This window comes from Canis lupus, chromosome 11 (genome assembly GCF_003254725.2).
Source record: "Canis lupus dingo isolate Sandy chromosome 11, ASM325472v2, whole genome shotgun sequence".
Classification (NCBI taxonomy): Eukaryota; Metazoa; Chordata; class Mammalia; order Carnivora; family Canidae; genus Canis; species Canis lupus.
The window spans coordinates 54,633,888-54,646,895 of record NC_064253.1 but is presented as its reverse complement, the minus strand read 5'-3'; positions in this window follow the sequence as shown (position 1 = coordinate 54,646,895).

Sequence of the window (13,008 nt, the reverse complement as noted above, 5' to 3'; positions counted from 1 at the left end):
TGGGCTGTCGTGTTGGCAGGTGGCAGAGCAGAGCCTATGTAATGGGTGGAGTAGGGCTGTCAACGGATTTGGAGGCTCAGGCTCTGCTTGGGTTGGGGAGGAGTTGAGGTCTGAGAGGACTGGTAGAGCCAAGGCAGGACTGAGTCCCAGGGGGGTTAGGCAGGTTTTCCAGGGACCCCCTCATATCAGAACTGGAGATTTTTCTTCCTTATTTCTTTGCCTAATATCCTATGTTTGCCAAGATAAGAGGTCACAAGATGCCTTTAGTGTATAGTCAGACAACATGAATTACAAGGTGTTTGCAAATGACTATAAGGGGAAAAAACAATTGACATAAAATTGGAGAAGCCAAGCACAAAATGTCCACTGGGTCATAAGGTGGAAGAAGTTTGGTCATCAGAGCTTGCCCTCTCCTCCTCTTGGGAATACTTCTGCTACCACATGAACAAGCCTGGGTTAGCCTGCTGGATAATTAGAGATAAATGGCTGAGTCTCAGCTGACATTGAACCAGTCACCGCACATAACAAATGAAGCTATCCTGTATCATCTAGATCTGAGTTGTCCTAGACCAGAAAAACTGCCTAGCCAATACATAGAAGCATGGGCGGGCGGGGGGTGGGGTGGGTTATTTCAAGCTCTAATTTTAGGGTGATTAGTTAGCAAAAAGGTATTTAGCTACCACACTCTTGAGGGGAGAAGTAGAAATCTGGTTTATTTAACAAAGTCCTTAAATGTTGAAGGGGTCTTTAGGGTAGGACAGATTTTTGTGATAAAAGTAGTGAAAGAGTATATAATAGCTAATGTTTATCAAGCTCTATGGATCAGGTATGGAGCTATACATGGTTAACTCATTATGAGGAAAGATGATAGTATTATTTTCATTGTACATAGGAGCCCACAGGCACAGGGACATTTAATTACTTTATAGCTAGGAAGAGGGAGGACTTAGAATATAAATTCAGAGTCTGTCAAACTGCGGAATCAACATTCTTAAATACTCACTTCAAGGTTTCTAGCTAAGAGATTCTACAAATGGTGTTCCATTAAAACAACAACAACAACAACAACCAGAAAACCAAACTAAAACCAAGCTTGCCGCCTCATTCTCTCAAATCTCATCTCTGATTTCTGTATAAACATAGAGTAAACCTATGCATTTGTTTCTGCTGCCTGCTTAAATCCCAATAAATGACAGCAAAAAAGAGCAAATCAAACCCAAAGTAAGCAGAAGGAAAATAATGATCAAAGCAGCAATCAATGAAATAGAAAAAAAAAATAGAGGAAATCACTAAAACCAAAAGCTGATTCTTTCAGATCAATAAAATTGATAAACTTTTGGCCAGACTGATTAGAAAAAGAGAAGACAGGAATTAATATCAGAAAAGAGAGGTAACAGGACACCTGGGAGGCAAAGCGGTTAAGCGTCTGCCTTCATCTAGGGCATGATCCCAGGATCCAGGATCGAGTCCCACATCAGGCTCCCTCTGGGGAGCCTGCTTCTCCCTCTGCCTGTGTCTCTACCTCTCTCTTTCTGTGTCTCTCATGAATAAATAAATCTTAAAAAAAAAAAAAAAGAGAGGTAATACTTGTATAGATTCTACAGATAAAGGGAGTATTATGAACGACTTTATGCCAATCAACTTTAAAAGTTAGATAAAATGAATCAAAAATAGCAAAGAAAAAAATAGCAAAGATACCAGTTATCCAAATATACTTAGGTAGCCTGAATAGCTCTTGTATCAAATTGAAATTGGGTTTAAAAACCTTCTCACAGGGATCCCTGGGTGGCGCAGCGGTTTGGCGCCTGCCTTTGGCCCAGGGCGCGATCCTGGAGACCCAGGATCGAATCCCACGTCAGGCTCCCGGTGCATGGAGCCTGCTTCTCCCTCTGCCTGTGTCTCTGCCTCTCTCTCTCTCTCTCTCTCTCTCTGTGACTATCATAAATAAATAAAATTAAAAAAAAAAAAAAAAAAAAAAAACCTTCTCAGGGCAGCCCTGGTGGCGCAGTGGTTTAGTGCCACCTGCAGCCTGGGGCATGGAGGTGACCCGGGATCGAGTCCCACATCAGGCTCCCTGCATGGAGCCTGCTTCTCCCTCTGCCTGTGTCTCTGTCTCTGTCTCTCTCTCCCTCTCCATGTGTGTCTCACATTAATAAATAAAAATCTAAAAAAAAATTAAAATAAACCTCACACAGAAAACTTCAGATGTAGATGGCTTCATTGGGGAATTCTATCAGGAATTTTTTCTTCAAGGAAGAAAAAAAAATCTAAACACTTCCAAATAGGGAAAGGATTACTTTTCAACTCATTTTGTGAGCCCAAAATTACCTTGCTACCAAAACCAAATGTAAGTATTACATGAAAGAAAACTACAGACTAATATCTCTGAGCATAGTTGTAAAAGTTATAAACAGAATTTTAGGAAATGTAATCCAACAATATATTAAGAGATAATACATCATGACTGAGTGAAATTTATCCCAGGAATGTGTAGTTGGTTTAACATTAAAAGAACATCAATCAGGGCAGCCCTGGGTGGCTCAGCGGTTTAGCGCCGCCTTCAGCCCAGGGGGTGATCCTGGAGTCCCATGTCTGGCTCCCTGCATGGAGCCTGCTTCTCCCTCTGCCTGTGTCTCTGCCTGGGATCAAGCCCTGAGTTGGGCTCCCTGCTCAGTGGGGAGTCTGCTGCTTCTCCTTCTCCCTCTCCCCCTCTCCCCACTCATGCTTGCTCACTCTCTCAAAATCTTAAAAAAAAAAAAATCATTTCAGTAGATGCAGAAAAAGCACTTGACCAAATCTAGTACCCATCCCTGGTTTAAAAAGACTCTCACAACTAGGAATGGAAGGGAACTTGTTCAGTCTGATAAAGGGCATCTACAAAACATCTACAGCCAACTTCATACTTAACGGTGAAAGACTGAATGCTTTCTACCCTGGTTTCAAGAACAAAACAAGGATGTATACACACACCACTTCAATATTGTGCTGGAGGTACTAGCAAAGGCAGTTAGGCAAGAAGAAGAAAAGGCATACAGATTTGGAAAAAGAAAAATAATTTTCCTTATTTACAAATAACATCTGAAGAAATTCTAAAAAAAAAAAGAGCCACTAGAACTAATAAGTGCATTTGACAAAGTCATGGAATATAAGGTCAAAAAGCAACAATAAAACTTATTCTCTAGGAGATCCCTGGGTGGCTCAGCGGTTTAGCACCTGCCTTCAGCCCAGGGCGTGATCCTGGAGTTCCAGGATCAAGTCTTGCGTCCGGCTCCCTGCCTGGAGCCTGCTTCTCCTTCTGCCTCTCTCTCTGTCATGAATGAATAAATAAAATCTTTTAAAAAAATTTATTCTCTTGACGGGATGAGCACTGGGTGTTATTCTGTATGTTGGCAAATTGGACACCAATAAAAATAAATTTATTAAAAAATAAAAAAGTTTATTCTCTATATATTAGTAATGAGCAAGTAAACTTTAAATAAAAGTGCCATTTACATAAAATTATGAATTACATAGGGATAAAATTTATCAAAATGTATGAATGTGCACAAAATTATAGGACATTGGTGAGAAATTGAAGAAATGGAGATATCTACAACATGAATCAGAGGACATAGTATTCTTAAGATATCCATTCTCTTCAGATTGATTTATAGATTGAAGGAAATTAAGTAGGCAGGCTATCTTAGGAAAGGGGCGCTCCAGTGGGAAAACCCTGATGCTGGCTTTACATTTCTACCTTCAATATGAGCTTCAATTCATCAGCAAGCTGCTCTTTAAGGTTTGGCAGTTCCAGATCTTGGGCAACCAACACTTAGGGTGAGGGCAATACGTGGTCACTAGAGCCCCTTGGCCACTCAGACATTTATTTCTGAGCATCTCTCAGCTTCGTGTCTCTCAGAACATCAGATTATGATTTAGCAGCTGGAGTCTTCTTGGGCTTCACTATCTCCCTGGACTATTTCACCCTTGAAGGAATCTCTAAATCCCCAATATCTTTTTCCTAAAGTGGAGACTCCTAGAAGATGCTCTCCTCTGTGGTCATCTGTTCCAGACACTCCTCCCCTGTTCTCTGCCTCTGGAGCCCTGCTCCTCCATAGCTAGAGTCTATTGGTACACAACTCTACTTTTCTCCCTTGGGTCATGTCCCACCATCATTTGGCTGGAGGTGACTCTGGACTGTCTCGTGTCTCCCATACAGTCACACTTTGTCCATGATGATGGACAGAAGTTTGTTTCCTCTTCTCCTTGGACTAAGGGTCCTGTGGGAACCATGACCAACATCACAGGGCCCTCTGGTCTCCTTGCTCACACTGAGAGGTCAGAGAAAAGACCATGCAGGGTGGGAACTGCATTTTTTTGTGATCAACTTCCTCTTGACCTGTGCAATGAATGGTTTCTTTCTAAGAGCTAATAAGCAAACTTGGCTTAGCCATCCCTGAAGCATGGGTAGCTAAGAGAGAAAAGAAGACCAGGGAAGAAACCATGATTAGGTCTCTATCAATTTAACTTTATGGATTCAAGGACCTTGAATCTACCTAGGTAGATATATATATCTAACCATATAACCTAGGTTTCTAGTGCTTATCTAATGCCTGGATCATGGAAGGAAAGCTTCCAAGAGGTATTCAGGCAGTGTTCCTGATTTATGAAGATGCCAAATTTCTAGTTTCCTATTAACTATAATACTTTGAGGAGGGGGAAGTTGGCAATAAGCCATGAACTACATACATTCTACAAGGGCTCCTACCAGAGATATCTACCCAACTTTTGTCAAAGTGAATCCTTGGGGTGTTTTCCAATTGCCCTGGAACCCCTTGATGAGTCATTCCCTGAGTGACATACCAAGTCACTTTCTGTCTCCTCAGAATCAGACCCTAGACTCCTCATGGGGTAGCTTTCTAAATATTAGACTATTGGTCAGGGGGCATTTCCTATGCTCCATACTCTTTGCAGGTCATTCCCTAGCTGGAACTTTGCCAGACCCCTCACATGGAAACTTCCTGGGTGCCTCAGTGTCATCTGGGCTAGATCCTTCCCTGCTGCTTTGGCATCTATGACAGAGGATTGTGAAGGTCCGCATTTGCCCTTTGGCCAAGTAGCCCCTGCTAGTTTTCCCTGAGGCTGTATCTGTGCCAGATGGGCTCAGTGCTGGATGAAGCTTTCAAAGATGGTGCTCCAGCTGCCCCCAGATCTCGCTAGGAAATTCTCCATCAAGGATGGAGCCTGGCACTTGAGACAGAGAGGCCCCTGTACTGTTATACTGAGGAGTGTTGAGAGCCAGAAGATTAAAGATATCCTAAGATCTTTGGAGCAAAAGAGGACAAACATCACAAATGTTCCAGCTGCTTCTACAATAAGTGCCAATCCAGGGATTGAATTTCCCTTAGGTGAAGATTGTGCTTCATCCTGGGGTCTAGGAAAGGACACTCTACAGGACGTAACTGGGGGGTGAGAGAGTGGGAGAGATGTTGAAGGGGAACTAGGGTAGAGACCAAAGTCAGTGGGGATTCTTTAGCCTATATGAACTGGACTCATTAGAGAACCCACTAAAGACAGACCCTTGTGGGGATCAACTGTGTCTAAAGACCAGGACATAGTCCCAAGGACTCATGAACAGAGGGGAGACCCTGGGAAAGCTGGTTCCACTTCTGCTGCAAAGAGCCTCCCACACCCCTCCAGTGTTTGGGGTTTGGGAACCGAGGACTATGCAGTTGCTCTGGTTTATCTCTGTTACTCCACAAGGGCTGGAAGCCTTCAGTGTTCTGTGTGTCCGCCAGGAGTCCCAGAAGATTTCACTGATGTGCTTCAATTGTTTAGGAAGCATCCCTCCTCCTATTCTTTCTCCTCCATAATCTGGAAATTCATTCCTTTTGTGACTTGTGTGTTCAGAAGCTCCAAGACTAAGGGGGAGAGGCTACTACCTCAATGCACCTGTTTGCGGAGTCCCCCAAAGACAGGCCTCTGAGAGAGAGGAGGGCTCAGGCAGAGAAGATGTGAGGGAGCAACATCTCCAGCCTCCCCAAACATCAAAAGATCAGCCTCTGTAGTCACTCTATCCTGACTCTCCCAGCAGGGATCTTGCTGCCCTCATTAAGAAGCTGGCCTGGGGGCTATACAAGATAAGAGATACAAGCTGCAGCAGGAGCAGAGTGGGGATGGGGGCCCAGCAAGCCTGGCAGGAGTCACATTCCCCTACATCACTGGTTTCAGGACACTTCTTTCTCATGCAAGGGCTTTCTTTCACATTACCTTCCCTTTAGGTTTATGCTCACGCTCACATGACAAGTTCGGCTGCAGTGGGGCCCTCGAATCACATAGGCCATGCTAGAACTAGAGGTACAGAAAAAAGAAGAGATTCATCGATACCTGCTTTTCCAAAGAACAAGCAGGTCCCATGTTCCATGAACTCCTTTCTGGCAGGCTCTCCAACCTGAGACACCAGGAGACTGTCACATGTGATGAAGGGAGGAACAAAGGAATCTTCTTAGGAGTATGAGTAAAATGGTCCTATGGGAAAGGCTCTTGGAACACTGACCTCTGAGAGCCCCAAGCATTCCTGTACAAGATCAGTCAGTGACGGGGTAGCCCGGGTGGCTCAGTGGTTTGGCGCCGCCTTCAGTCCAGAGCCTGATCCTAGAGACCCGGGATCAAGTCCCACGTCAGGCTGCCTGCAGGGAGCCTGCTTCTCCCTCTGCCTGTGTCTCTGCGCCTCTCTCTGTGTGTGTCTCTCATGAATAAATAAATAAATAACCATTAAAAAAAAAGATCAGTCAGTGACAACTGACAGGCTCAAGTATGGAATAGCGCTTTTTACTTTATCCCATCAGATCCTCATAATCACTCTGTGGGGTTTGCAGGCCAAGTGGATCTCAACGAGAAATATGAGCCTTAGTAAAGTTAAACAATTTTCCCAAATCAGGACCCAAAAGGCCAGCCTCCAGAGAGCCCTACCACTGCACCTCACACCGCCACCTAGTGGGCAAGACCTACTGGCCAGCTCCATCACTCTTTGATTCCCATGGATGGGCCTAGCAGGGAACCCCAAAAAATTCTAGGTCTGACTCCTTACTAGGAGTCTCCTTGCTGAGAGCTTTGCTTTCGGAGAGGGATGGGCTCTAGCAGCTGACTTCCTCGGAGACTGTAGACCTGGGTCTCATGGAAAGGAGAGACTAAGTTTAACTCTTGAGAGATCTGGACCAAACAGGCAGAAACTTACCTGCAAATGCTCCCCCTTTGCTCCTCTTCTTCCCTCTGCATTGATGCTGAAAGACAAGAGACAAATGAGGGGCTTGGACTCATTCTCTTTCCTCTCAAGGCAGATCATTATCCATGGATAATCTCTCCACAATGCATTACTGGAGCTTTGTGTTCCTTCCCTTTTATTCATTTGCAAAGTGAATAAAAGTATTTTCTATTTACTTTCCCTTTTTTTGAAAACCTCAGAGAAGGGTTTTCAGTTGATTTTCTTTAATTAGCAGGCCTCTTCTGAAGAAGGACACAAAATATCAAATGGCATGTGCTCCAGAAGGTAGGATTCTGCTCCCTGAGGACAGCATTAGGGCTCCAGCACCTGACTAAAAACTCTCAGAGGTTCAGCATTGCTATTCAGATTAGCCCTCACACTTAGGAGAGTCCAGGTTGACAAACCTAGATGAGAAGGTGACCGGTCAACAAATGTTGAAGACTCTGTTCCCCAGGTTCTCTGAACTCTCTGAATAATTCAACCCATGGCATGACTGGGGTTTCCCCCCAGAACACCTTACAACATCCAGGTAGGTGGTCTGTGGGTATTGGATAGGAACCCTCATCTCTAGCCCTTCCTTGTCGACAAGAGTGATTCTCTCAACTTTCCTGAGAGTTTCCATCTCAGTTGTCTCTCTGGGCCAACATAATTGATTTAGAAAAGTGGGAAGATGGATAGGAAAAAAAAAAAAAAAGACTTGATCCATGCTAGGAGCTGGTTGTCAGATTCCCTAGGGTAGTGGTTTAGGGGGAGACAAGGAGTTTAAGGTAAACTCCTAGCCTCTCAGCCCAAGAGACTCCTTAACCCTCCAGCCCTTTCTAATTCCACCTCCCTCTATGCCTTCCTATTCTCCAGTTCCATCTTTTCATCATGTGAGTTGTATACCTCCTCATACTATTTCCTATTCCTCCCACCCAGAACCTAGATACTAACTGAGTCCTTCTTTATGCCTTAGAGAGCTCAGCTTGACCTCCACCACTTCCACAGCCTTTGAAGGCCTAGGGTTGTCCTGGAAATTTCAGGGATTCACACTGGAGTCTTTAACTCCAGTGCATAATATGTTTTTGTCTTGCATCAACACAGGCATACACCTCATCCCACCCCCTTCAGTATTCCCAGAAAAATGCACTTTCATATAATAGAACTAGTGAGCAGTGCAGCCTTTGCTAAAGCCAGTGCAGGAGTGACCAGAGGGAAACCCATAGCACACACCATGAAAAACCACTTCAAAATACTCTCTGATTAATTATTTTCCTCCTAAATTCCCTTTTGTGTTGCTGTGCCCCTGAGCGCTCTCAACTCTCCCTCCTCCACCCATCCAGCATCCCACCCTGCTGTTCCTTTTGCCTCTCTCCCAGGGTCACCCCCTTCCCCATATGGTGATTCTTTTCCCTTATCTTACAGAGCAATCCCCTCTCCCCAGGTCCTGCCCCAGCCTGCACACCTAAACCCATCTTGACTTGAGGAGTAGGAGAGGCCTTTTCTTTAAGATGTTCCAACTTTTAAAGGGAACTTTAGAGTTATTATGAAAATATATTTGGTTAATTTTGAATCTTGCCTATACTTATTCTAAGAAGAGTTTCTTGGGCAGCCCGGGAGGCTCAGCCGTTTGGCGCAGCCTTCAACCCAGGGTGTGATCCTGGAGACCCGGGATTGAGTCCCACGTCGGGCACCCTGTGTGGAGCCTGCTTCTCCCCCTGCCTGTGTCTCTGCCTCTCTCTCTCTCTCTGTCTCTCATGAGTAAATATATAAAATCTTAAAAAAAAAAAGTTTCTTGATTTCTCTTGTCTATTTTCTATATTTTTACCAAAATCCCTATTGAAATCTTAATATTTTGAGGTCATATATTTCATATCACTATTCAATTTTTTCTTTTTATGGTAAATTATATAAAATGTATGATTCGATGAGTTATGACACATACATATACCGGTGAAACAATCACCGGTAAATGTATGTGTCAAGATCTAGAAGATGAGCAAATCTACTAATTTTCTTTTTTTTAAGTGATATTTTATTTTGGGGCACCTAGGTGGCTCAGTAGTTGAGTATCAGCTTTTGGCTTAGGGCGTGACCCCAGTCTGGGGATCGAGTTCCAAATCAGGCTCCTCGTGAGGCGCCTGCTTCTCCCTCTGCCTATGTCTCTGCCTCTCTCATGAATAAACAAATAAAGTATTTTTTTAAAAGTGATATTTTATTATTTTAAATATTTTATTTATTGAGAGAGAGCATGAGCAGGGGGCAGGGTAGGTGGACAAGCAGACTCCCCACTGAGCAGGGAGCCTGACATGGGGCTGAATCCGAGGACCCTGGGATCAAGACCTGAGCTAAAGTCAGATGCTTAGCTGACTGAGCCACCCAGGAGCCCCTCTTTTATTATTTTTTAAGATTTTATTTTATATATATATATATATATATATGTATATATATATATTTAAGATTTTACTTATTTATTCATGAGAGGACAGAGAGAGAGAGAGAGACAGAGACAGAGACACAGGCAGAGGGAGAAGCAGGCTCCATGCAGGGAGCCCAAGGTGGGACTCGATCCCAGGTCTCCAGGATCACACCTTGGATTGAAGGCAGCGCTAAACTGCTGAGCCACCTGGGGTGCCCTAAGATTTTATTTTTCAGTAATCTTTATACCCAGTGTGGGGCTCAAACTCACGAGATCAAGATCAAGAATCATATGCTCTTCCGACTGAGCCAGCCAGGTGCCCCTCAACAAATTTTCTAATGAAAAAATTAGTTCTAGTCAAAGTCCAATTGGAAAGAAAAAGTCCAACTGAAGACTCATGATAAACTGACCAGATTCATATGAAATTGAGGAAGTATGACTTTTTAGACTCCAAAGGTGTGGGGCTGGAATACACAGTCTTACAGTAGGTCATTGGGACTGATGGTTAGTGGGCCCACTGCTACTTCCACCTCTTGATTCCCAGGCCATCTATCGTTCCTCTTGAGGGCACACCACCATTTAGGGGTCTCTGATTTAATGAATACACTGTATCTTGAAGGATAATACTCTATCCTTTCAGGGTGTTGCCTTAGAGATGGTACCTTGGGCCCTTAGAAGGGCATTTCAGCATTCTATGAGGCTAGCTCCTCCGGGTGCAATATGTGATATCAAGCAGTTCATCCCATGACCATGCGCTCATTCCCATATCTTGTCTACTATGAAGTGAATCCCCTGGTCATATGCTATGCTCAGTGGGATTCCATGCCTGTGATCAGGCAATCCTTATGACTATAGGGGGTCAAAAGTAACAGAATGAAGATAATGGAAATCATATAGAGAAAAGAGAGATTGTCAATGTACAATAATAGGCAAAGGGAAAGAAAAAAGGATTTTGTAGAATCAGAAAGTTAATCTGCTTCCAAAGTCTGTAAATTCTGGAAAATTCCTAAGAATCCTCAGTCTGAAGTCTCCTAATGGAATGGATGTCTTGTAGTCAAGAGAAAGTGATGTATGGTTTTTCAGTTGGCAAGCATGTATCCAAGGATTAATACTTTTCAGTTTTATGCTCAAGGGCAGTTTTCCTTGACGTCTTTTTGAGAATAAAAATCTCCATGTTTCGGATTATATAGACACTGCTAAGGTGGGTGTTTGGCAATTTATAAAAATAAAGCAAAAAAAATTTCATCCACCTTTCCCTCTTGCATGTCTGTTTCTCCCACCAAATTGGCCCAAGGATGAGAGCCATTTCTTAATCATATCTATATTCCTTTGTCTTCTCCAGAGACCCACATAGGGCCAGGTGCAGATAAATATTTAGGAGAAAATGTTGAACAGAATGGCATTGTGCCCACCTTGCTTGCAGTGGGCTCGCTCTCAACTAGCAGCTGCTCATTCTTCCCGCGTGTCCAGCCTGGTGGATCTGTGCTGTGGCATGCACTTCTTGAGTCCTGAGAGACTGGCCAGATTCCAGGGCAGTACTCACTGCTTGATGAAGCCAGAAGAATGCCTGAAGCAGATGAGCACATTCCCATCCAGTGTGCAAATAGTAGTGAAATCACTGTAACTTCCTGGGGGGAGTCAAACGCCATGACCCCAACCCCAGCAGGAAGATGCTGGTGGATACATTAATAGAAAGATTTTCCAGAATGAGGAGTCCTTGAATCTTACTCTATCCAGGGTCATTACCACTGGAGTGCAGCTTTATTTTTTCCTTTGACTTGAACCTGGTGAGACTGCATTTGTAAGAAAATGTTTTCTGATATCCTCACTTGCTCAATGGTGGAATGGCTGCCGTGGGAAGTTATGAGTTCCCTGCCTGGGGTGCTGGATAACTAACTAATTGGCAGAGATGTGGTGGAGGTGGAGAGGACTCCCAGCCCCAAGATGCTATGAGTCCCATTGTCCCCAGGAGGCTGCCAGAGGTACGCAATCTGATGCGGATTTCATAATGCAGTTTTGAGGTTAGTGATGCAAGTTCATTCAGGAGAAAACTGTGGCTGGTGAGACCGACCCCAGGCTGCTACTGGGGCTCTAAGGGCCTGACTCAAGCTTCATATCCTCTGCCAGCATTTCACAGAGAAGAGATGTTGTCTCTGGTTCTTCTTCCTCTGCTCATTCCCTGAAGGCAGGTGACTGGTCTTCAGCCCTTCTCACTTCATTCTGCACACAGCCCCCCTGGGAAATCTCAACCACACCCCTGACTTCAGCCCCTACCTCTGTAATGATAAATCCTAACGCTGTGTCTCCAGCCTTGACCTCATCCCTTAGCAACAGACCCATCTAACAAACAGTTTCTTGAACATCTCCATCTTGTCATCCTACATCATAAACACAATGTGTCCCAAATTAGGATGGTTTCTCCTGCCTTCAAGCCTGACACTCTCACCCAACCAGCCACCCCCATACAGAAACTCCATCTCCCTCTTAAGTCCACTTCTACCTTGCATTCATGTTCTGTGCGTACTACACTTTCAGTGTCTCTTTTTATCAGCCTGTTTTACTCCAGTTCTATGGACACTCAATGGTCCTTTTGTGCCAGCTTCCTCTTTTTTAACCACACTCGTGCTGCTGCCAGAGTGACTATCCTTCAGCGTAGGTGGGATCATGTCACTCCCCTCCAAACAAGAATAAAACATAAAAACTGACAATATCAAGTGTTGGCAAGGATAAAGAGCCACCAGAACTCCTATGCATTTTTGGTGGGAGTGTAAATGGACAGAACAGCTTTGGAAAACTAATAGTATCTATTCATATAGATATTTGCATATCCTATGACCCTATAGTTCTACTATTGAATAGGTACCCAACAAATGTACATCCATAAAAGCACCAAAGGACATGTGCAATGAGATTTACAGCTCCTATCTGGAAACTACACAATGCTTGTTAGCAATTATAATTCATTCATATAATGGAATATTAGCAATGATAAAGAAAAAACTACACTTATATATAGCAACATGATAAGTCTTGAAAACATTATATTGAGTGAAAGAAGCCAAATGCAAGAAAATAGGGAAAACTAGTTTATGATGTTAAAGTCAGGATAGTGGTTTCTCTTGGGTAGTTCCTGAAAGGGGGGGGCAACAGGGATTTTGAGAGTTTTAGTAATGAGCTGTTTCTTTAGCTGGGTGATGTTTACATAGGTGTGGTCAGTTTGTGAAAATGTTTACAATTTTCTATATATATGCCGTATTTCAAAAAAAGTTTACTAGAACACCCCCAATCACATATACACCAAAAAAAAATTGCTTCCATGTTTCTGGTACCCAGAGGAAACATTTCCAAGTCCTCGCAGAACATTCAG